Source organism: Schistocerca cancellata, chromosome 1, assembly GCF_023864275.1.
Source record: "Schistocerca cancellata isolate TAMUIC-IGC-003103 chromosome 1, iqSchCanc2.1, whole genome shotgun sequence".
NCBI lineage: Eukaryota > Metazoa > Arthropoda > Insecta > Orthoptera > Acrididae > Schistocerca > Schistocerca cancellata.
In genome coordinates, this window is record NC_064626.1 from 1,061,649,187 (window position 1) to 1,061,658,858 (window position 9,672).

At 40.7% G+C, this 9,672-nt stretch overlaps 1 non-coding gene across 1 annotated transcript; it reads left to right on the top strand.

Moving 5' to 3' along the window:
• The first annotated feature begins 1,758 nt into the window (after positions 1-1,758).
• Positions 1,759-1,913, top strand: LOC126095696 (5.8S ribosomal RNA). The gene has a single exon (XR_007521965.1). It is a non-coding gene; the product is annotated as a 5.8S ribosomal RNA (ribosomal RNA).
• The last annotated feature ends 7,759 nt before the right edge of the window (positions 1,914-9,672 follow it).

Below are 9,672 nucleotides of genomic sequence, written 5' to 3' on the forward strand. Positions count from 1 at the left end.
AGAAACATAACAGTTTCATCTCTAGGTGTGATACAGTGTGTCATGTGGGCCATAAATTTCTTGGAGATATTAAAATTATTTTAAAAAATAGTTCAAATGGCTCTGAGCACTATGCGACTTAACTTCTGAGGTCATCAGTCGCCTAGAACTTAGAACTAATTAAACCTAACTAACCTAAGGATATCACACACATCCATGTCCGAGGCAGGATTCGAACCTGCGACCGTAGCGGTCGCTCGGTTCCAGACTGTAGCGCCTAGAACCGCACGGCCACTCCGGCCGGCCATATAAAATTATTTCCAAACAGATACAGTGGGTATGAAGATCCACGTTCCTAAGTTCCATTTTGATGATATTTATGTGTGCTCCCAAGCCTGCGAGATATGGCTCCATGATTGTGCACATCTACTTTGTTATGTTCCCTTCATTCACGACGGTTCTACCATAAATAACTGGTAAAAGGAGCCACATTTTAAATGTTCATTTCAATAGTAATTTTTTCCCCTTAGGAACGTCAGGCATAAGGAGATACTGCTCTGGTTCTGAAGGAAATGTGTTAGACGAAATAGCTGTCTCATCAGAGACGTTATAGGGCGTTGATTCCTCTAACGTACCTCTTACTCCCAGCCTAACGACAGCAACTATTTCGTGAATTTTAATTATAAATTCTCTGCTGATGAGAGCCTGGAGCCATAAAGCCCGGCATTCTCTTGCTATAGGATGGTATTACACGCCGGCGACATTTTGCATTTAACTACCGAACTAAATACGTCGCAAACTCCTGTAGTCGTGTTTTGAAAATACGTAATTTCTACACTTTCTCTGAGACGTGTAGTAATAAATTAATTGTATTTCAAAACTTAACAACCCAATATCACGCAATATCTCATCAAATGTGTTTAGAATGAAATAGACCGACCGGAAATGTAGTCGCCTCTAAGGAATCTGAGTATTGTACCTAAACTGTTTCATTGCCACGTCGGATAAACTTTTCAGGGCAGCAGGATCAAGATCTGATTAGTGGAGTATGTTTCTAACCTGAAGGCAGACTGTGGTCCTTCATTACAGCAGTTAATGCTCATGCACACTTATATTACACCCAAGTCACATGTTTTTGTTCCATTTAATTATATTAATGTCAACACTGACGACAGAAAGATAAGAGACAATTACGTATAGAATTAAATTTAGATTTTAAATAATATCTACTCAGCTACTTATTTATCAAATTATCAACGCTACACGAATGCAGTATAGGTTTGTACTACACTTCGCACGTTAGCCAAGCTATATAAAATGTTTCTTTAACTTCGAAAGATTTATTTTCTCTCTGTAAATGCTTTATTTTCAGGGACGAATTCTCGTTCATTACACTGACTGGAGTTGCCGAATGGTTATTTGAACTGGTCAGGACTAGTACTTGGCAAAAGTGTTTTTCCTTCAAGCATAACGGAACACTTCACTGAAAACAGGCGCTTCCAGTTGGTTATGAAGCAAGATACACTATAGAAATTTCACCAAAAACACGTTCCAATAATTTTCTCATTCATTTATTATCATTTTTAATTCATTCGTCAGACATACATTTACCAGACGAATAAGGATAATTCTATTTCAGTATACAGTACAGTGGTAAATATTCGTGTAGTAATCTTCTACAAACTTGGGCAGATAAATGAAAACAAACATGAAAATAATAATCTGGTTTCTATCACGGAGACCAAAAGTATGAAACCGGGACTTTAGCCACTGACCCTTCACCCAGGACGGTGGATCACTCGGCTCGTGGGTCGATGAAGAACGCAGCAAATCGCGCGTCGACATGTGAACTGCAGGACACATGAACATCGACGTTTCGAACGCACATTGCGGTCCATGGATTCCGTTCCCGGGCCACGTCTGGCTGAGGGTCGGCATTAAAACGCAGCATGCCATTCTCAATGGAGAGAAGACTTCCGAAGTAAGAGTGATTTCAGGTGTGCCGCAGGGGAGTGTCATAGGACCGTTGCTATTCACAATATACATAAATAACCTTGTGGATGACATCGGAAGTTCACTGAGGCTTTTTGCAGATGATGCTGTGGTGTATCGAGAGGTTGTAACAATGGAAAATAGTACTGAAATGCAGGAGGATCTGCAGCGAATTGACGCATGGTGCAGGGAATGGCAATTGAATCTCAATGTAGACAAGTGTAATGTGCTGCGAATACATAGAAAGATAGATCCCTTATCATTTCCCTACAATATAGGTCAGCAACTGGAAGCAGTTAATTCCATAAATTATCTGGGAGTACGCATTAGGAGTGATTTAAAATGGAATGATCATATAAAGTTGATCGGTGGTAAAGCAGATGCCAGACTGAGATTCATTGGAAGAATCCTAAGGAAATGCAATCCGAAAACAAAGTAAGAAGGTTACAGTACGCTTGTCCACCCACTGCTCGAATACTGCTCAGCAGTGTGGAATCAGTACCAGATAGGGTTGATAGAAGAGATATAGAAGATCCAATGGAGAGCAGCGCGCTTCGTTACAGGATCATTTAGTAATCGCGAAAGCGTTACGGAGATGACAGATAAACTCCAGTGGAAGACTCTGCAGGAGAGACGCTCAGTAGCTCGGTACGGGCTTTTGTTAAAGTTTCGAGAACATACCTTCACCGAAGAGTCAAGCAGTATATTGCTCCCTCCTACGTATATCTCTCGAAGAGACCATGAGGATAAAATCAGAGAGATTAGAGCCCACACAGAAGCATACCGACAATCCTTCTTTCCACGAACAATACGAGACTGGAATAGAAGAGAGAACCGATAGAGGTACTCAAGGCACCCTCCGCTACACACCCTCAGGTGGCTTGCGGAGTATGGATGTAGATGTAGATGTAGCCACCGTTTTGGCTGAACCATTTGCTCACTAGAAGTTATATACAGTATCTTGAAAGCTTTGGCTGCAGCTTTCTCAGCAACGTTCGAGTATCTGCTGATAACAAGAGTCACGCGTTTGATTATGTTAACTCACCTTTCACCGAACAAAGTTTCTGGGCAATCGGGTTATGCTATTTGTTCTCCTCGTGAGTCTAAAACTGAGATCATGATACTGCAGAGGTGAAAGTAAATGAACTTGGCGTCACAAATACTTATTTTTTGACAAACGTACTTAGAGCTAATTCGCATATCTAGCATACATCAGTTATACAATGGTCAATGACCTTGCGCACTGGCAACACCGGTACTCGACAAATCACCGAAATTAAGGGTATCCTGACATCGCTAACACTCGGATAGGTGACCATCCGTATCTCCAGAGCGCTGTTGGCAATCGGGGTGAACTCAGCCGTTGTGAGGCCAATTGAGGAGCTACTCGACTGAGAAGTAATGGCTCTGGTCACGGAAACTGGCAAGGGCCGGGAGAGCGCTATGCACCCATATCCACATCCGGTGACGGCCGTTGTTGAGGATGACACGGCGGTCGGTGGGTACCATGGGTACGTCCAACGCCTATTCGCATGGAGGTAAGTTCACATTATTGAATGTGAAAAAAGAGTTCGTGGAATAAAAGGCGAAACACCGCCGTGCACGCAAAACCGGCAGTTCAGACCGCCATATCGTTGAGCGATCATGACACACTAATAAAAATCTGCTGTAAGAAAGCATCGAACTCCAGTATTACATACATATTGTTTGAAAGAGACTTGGTAAACTTCGGAAATGTTAAGTTTCATTTCAAAGTCGTAGAACATAGCATCGGAATAATATGTTCTGTACAATTCACGCTTGGTAAGAAATGGCATCTTATATTTTAGTGACAGGTTATCTCCATGTCTGAAATCCGAGTCTATTTTCATAAATAATAAAACACATTCCTTTACTTAAATCTTTTGTTGCATCCATGAGATGAACCATACATGAAGATCGGAAATGGTAAACGTTCTAAGTGACTTTCTTTCAAATACGCGTTTTCATGCTATTTTGTCCTCAGTACTCTGCTGTAAGTCGTTAGACTTGTTCCAAGTGTCAAATCATGGTGGAAGTGTTTCAGATATGGTATTTGTTCTAAACAGTATAGTACGTCCGTCACTTGTTTCAGATACCATTAAAATGTGTTTTTGGTGTCTTTGATTTTAAAAATGCTATTTGAAACATTGTTATGAATTAAAATTTTAGAAAGCGCTCTTCCGATCGAGAGTGAACATCGATCGGTGTAAAACTTTAAATTCATTGAAACAGTCTGGATCCCAACAGATGTTGACAAGGGCTATTCAGAAAGTAAGGTCCGATCAGGCGCTGAAAGGAAACCACAGTGAAAACCTGACGAAGCTTTGCAGAGATATGTTGGGCAGTGTCTCTAATACGCCTGTCGATCGCGTCACAGTCCTCTTTACAGTTCTGAGCGCACAGTGAGCATACAAAGTTGCCTAGATAAGTAGTGCTTGCAGGCAAATATGAGTGAAGATGTTATGCGAAGAAAAGTCTCATCGGCCAGACGGGCATGCCCTTTGATCTGAGATTTGGGGAGCACAAATGTGCCAGCAGAAAGCATTAGGCTTACATACGCAGAAGGACGGACAAAATATTGTTAACTTTGATGGACACTTAAAAATTGTACATCAAGTTGATAAAAGTAGATTGTTAGACATTTTAGAATAACTGGACGTTCCAAAACTGAAGGGACAGGACAAACCCCTCAATGAGTAGAATGAGTTTGCAACAGATCGAATTTTTAATATTCACGGCGATCTGTTCAGCTGCATTGTGACATCCGGGTGGCATCTTCACTTCCTAGCACCCGCTCAGGAAATGTAAACATCTAGTAGCCAAAAGAAGAGTGCAATCAGCAATCGGAAAATTTGCACCAAAAGGACTGCCCCTTTCTTTCTTTCACGAAAAAGACGTTACATTGTTTTAAATATGGTTTTAATAATTTAATCATCTGCACTCTAGTTTTGATTTTTACATATAACTAATTGAAATATTGCTGTAATACCTGACATATTTTATGGCTTTGAAAAGTTAAGATTCTCTTATACATGGCTCGAGCATCCGCCGCAAAGAGTGTTGCATCTGTATCACTGCATGATTTTTCGTAATACGGTCAGTTCCACAATGCATGGACATTTGTTCACTTAATGCAGCTCTTTGGTATTGTCCACAGTATTTTACAACATTTTACTTAGCTCACAGGTAGACCGATTTAAATAACATTGCACTTATTTTACAAGAAGTTCTAGGTCAAATGTTTCTACTTCCTCTAAAGTCTCAGTATAAGCTTTATAATTTTCTTGTAGCCTCTGAAGATGGCCACTGTTGCTAAAACCATTTATGACTGTTTCATAAAATAAGTGACTGTGTCGACAAATAAACGTAATTCCCTTTTTCCCAAAAACTATGCCTAGACAGGCTTATGGAGAAGTTAGGCTTTTTCTTTTTAGATCTATAACTTAGAGAAGTTAGGAACAAGGCTAAAACTGACTTTAATAAGAAATGCTTACACCTAGAGGTACATCCTAAATATTCGAGAGTAAAGATAAATAATTGTTCCCACAGTGCTGAAAAAGTCAAACACAAACGTGAGTTAATATCGGTAAAATCGGAATTGAAATTGCAACAGTTATTAAGTGAACAAATAATGAAAGGGCACTTATCACTCAGTAATATGCTTTTTACCCGCTGAGCTTACAGATTTCTCATTCATGGAACATGAATGAGAATCATGTGCATAAGGAACTAGTTTCAGTTCAGAGGAGACACGAAACTAAAATTCTTAATTATACTTTTAATATTAAAAGACCGTAAGAAAGTATAGCAAAAGAAGCCCACTGTTAAATGTGGTGGAAACGTATCTACTATGACTGACGAAGAACGTCTTTTAAATAAAGGTTTCCAATATAATATAAGAAGCAAGCAGGACAGAGCTGCAGTAAAATAGCTAAGATTAAAATGGCACATGAAGTAACACAGTTGAGTGGATGTGAACAGTTTATTACAGCAGTGAAAAGCAAGAATCGAGAAAGTCTATAGAATCTTTTACACAAAGAAGTCACTGAGGCAAACGTAATTCAAAAACTAAATAGCAAATTTGAAGATTAGAGAGTTCTCACGATTAATGCGGATAAGGTGAATGCAGTTGTGTTGATTCATGTAAACGATTATATACAAGGCAGAAGATTTTTTTTAAGAATTTGTAAATTAAAAAGCAACCGCCAAAGCGGTTCCAGAATGCATAGACACCTGTCTCGAGGGCAAAATTTAAATTGCATAAAAAATGAGAACTCACTCAGGACGGTGGTTAATAATATAGATTGTTCTACATGTAAAATTCATAGGGAGCTCAACTAAATATTAAAAGTGAAATTTATTTATTAATACTCCTCTAATATTAAAAACAGCGCAACCTTTGCGCAGGAAATAAAAGATATCACGATTCCCGGTGGTGTTACTTTCGCTTCTATGGGTATCGAGAACTGTATACAAACACTTATATTGACAAAGTCTTTGAAATTATAAAAATAAATCAGGATATTAATAAACACGTAAGTCAAACTGAATTTGTAGAACTTATATATATATATATATATATATATATATATATATATATATATATATATATATATATATATATATATATATATATTACAGCTTACCTGTAATATAACTATTTGCAGTTTACTAATAAGTATTACAGATAAGGCGACCGACTTTCTATGGGAAACCGGTTAGTGGCAGCCACAGCAGGCATTTTTGTTAACCATCTAGAAAATAATTTTTTTCAAGGCGGATCCAGAGGTTGTTGCCATCATAGTTAGTTATAAAAGATACACTGACAACTCCGTTATTTTTTAAAAGAAGAAGCAAAAGGCAAATAGATGACTACACTAAAAAATTAAGCAGTATGCATTCTGAGCTCAAATCCATGGCAGGGCAAGAAGTGAACGAAAACGTAATTTTTTTATTTGACAATTTGTAACAAAAACAGCGGACATTCATTTCAGATATATATGAAACTGAGACGTATGGATGTGACCATCACGGAAACTATCACAGTTTGCTCAGTCTCTCTCTCTCTCTTTCCAAGCATTTACCCCGACTAGCGGTGTCTGCTGTTACAGTTAAACCGATTTGGCGCGTTAATTTTAAGGAGTGGCCAGGTGTAATTCCTGTCGCCATCCTGTACCCACCCCCCTGCCCAGGGATGGAATGTGTGTACCCCAACTGTCTGCATCTGATGTAATCCATGGAATAGTGCGGACGTGTTTCAATGTCTGCGAATCGTGTAACTGAGGCAGAACGTGGGGACCAGCCTGGTATTCACCTCGTGGGATGTGGAAAACCGCCTAAAAACCACATCCAGGCTGATCCAGGCGAGTCCACGCAGCAACGCGTTAGCGTTCTGAGCTACCCTGGCACATTTTACTCCATCATCATAGAATTATACACCTTCTATTTCAGCAAGCAGAAAAGAACATAAGGAAAGAGATAAACCACACATAAATTTGGATTACGGTGCAGAATCATTTGAAACATGTCGGCCCGCGGGTTCGAGGTCAACATAGATACCGCGGCGCAACACCACCTATCGGTAAAATATGCCTGCGGGTCTCGTTGTCGCTATAAACCGAAGGTAACTGATCAGCGTGACTTGAACAGAGGTGCAGGATAGCTCGTAGACGTAAGCGCAAACCGCACCTTCAAATCATTGACTTTGAAAGAGGGTACATTGTCGGTATGAGAGAATGTGATGCATCTATCCGGGAAATTACTGCTCCTGTGAGACGAAGTGTTTCAGCAGTGCAACGGATGTGTGCATATTGGTTCACGGAAGGCCATAGAACACGACGAGATGGAACAGGTCGCACCACCCAGAGCACCCTCCAACCCCCCCCCCCACCCTCCCCCCGGGAAGATCGACACCTTATCCGAATGGCACTGTAGGACAGATCTGTATCCTCCTCGGCTCTGGTGCAACAATGTAACACATCGTACATTACCAGCGGTGACAGTCCGTCGCCTTTTCTTAAGGTATGAGCTACGTGGGCGTCGTCCACTTCTCCACACGGAAACATGCTAAACGCCAGTGGTGAACGGAAAGACGTCTCTGGGGACAGGAATGGAGCGCCATCACAGTGACTCAAATCGCACAGGACACACAGCGCCAATTCGAGACCTCATGGTCTGCGGTGCTACTGCGGACAACCACAAATCACAGATGGTGCGTATCCAGGGAACTATGACCAGCGTCACCTACGTGAATGTCGTGCTGTACCCTTTCTGCACATCCCAGACGCCATTTTTAACAGGACAACGCACGACACACACGCACTGCGCGAACACGTGCCTTCTTAGTGTTACTGGACGTCATACTTTTGCACTGGCCCGTCAGATATCCAGACTTATCAACAATCGAAAATCGGTGGAATATGGTGAAACTACGGGTACAGTGCTGCGACCCAAGATGAACTTTGAAACCAGGTGAATACAGGATGGATGGCTATACCGCAGAGCGCCATTCGCGCCAGATACGCGTCGGTGCCATCACGCATGGAACAAGTTTCAGGTCCAATGGTGGACTCTGTGCCTACTAGGCAACAGGACACATGCTGAACCGAGGTGATTGAAATGCTAATCATTTCTGCAGAACATACTAATGTGCATGTCCCGTGAATGGTTCTAGAGGTAAAAGGTGTTCTGTCTTTTTTTTCTGAACATAAGTATGTACAGGCGAAACATTAGAAAGAAATGAACACGTTTTCTAGAGGAATGAAATTGCGTTCACGATATATCTTTTAAAGCATACCTATAACAACAATGAGACAACATCAGGATTACTAATGCGATAGGAAGGACATAATATTGGTAACACTGATGGGTAAGTGAAAATGTTACATAACGTTGAGAAACGTAAAAAGCAAGACGTTTTAGAAGAGGTGGAGATTCATATTACGAAACGAAACGAACCAGGTAAATTCCTCAGGATGGCAATGAGTTTGCAGCAGATGCACAATGCAATATTTACAGGGAATTATTAATTAGAGGTAGTCATGGTGTCCAGCATCCATGCTCCAATTGTTGATGAAGTCTCCCTGCAACTGAATGATACACTATGCAGTCCGAGTGGCGTCGTCATTTTTTAGCATCTGCCCAATAAATGTAAACACCCTGCAGCGGGAAGAGAACCGTCAGCTAATGGCAGCAGAACGCCGCCCTTGTCCGTGCTGTCGCTTTTAAGTATGTGGACAGTCGTATAACCATATAGCACCCAGAATTAGAGCACCAGCAGCAGCCGGAAATTTGAACCAGAAGGATTGCTCCTTTGTTTCTTTTCTGAAAAACACCTTACTCTGTATTAAATACGTTTTTAATGATTTGATGACCTATGTCTTTTTTTACTTTTTACATATAACTGGTTGAAATACTTTGTAATAATTGGGATATTTAATGGTTTCAAAAGTTGAAATTGTCTTGTAAACGACACGCATGTACCCCAAAGAGTGAGGAAAGAAAGGCACTCTTCATTGTATCTATACAAGCAATGTGGACAGGTGCTGCCCTCTATGCATCTTAAATGAATGTATAGAATTAAAGGGCTGATAGAGTGGATAATAATAAGGATATTTCACATGGCAGCCCATGTCCGCAACCCATAGCGTAATGTCCTAGGCGTCGTTAAAATGGCGCCCC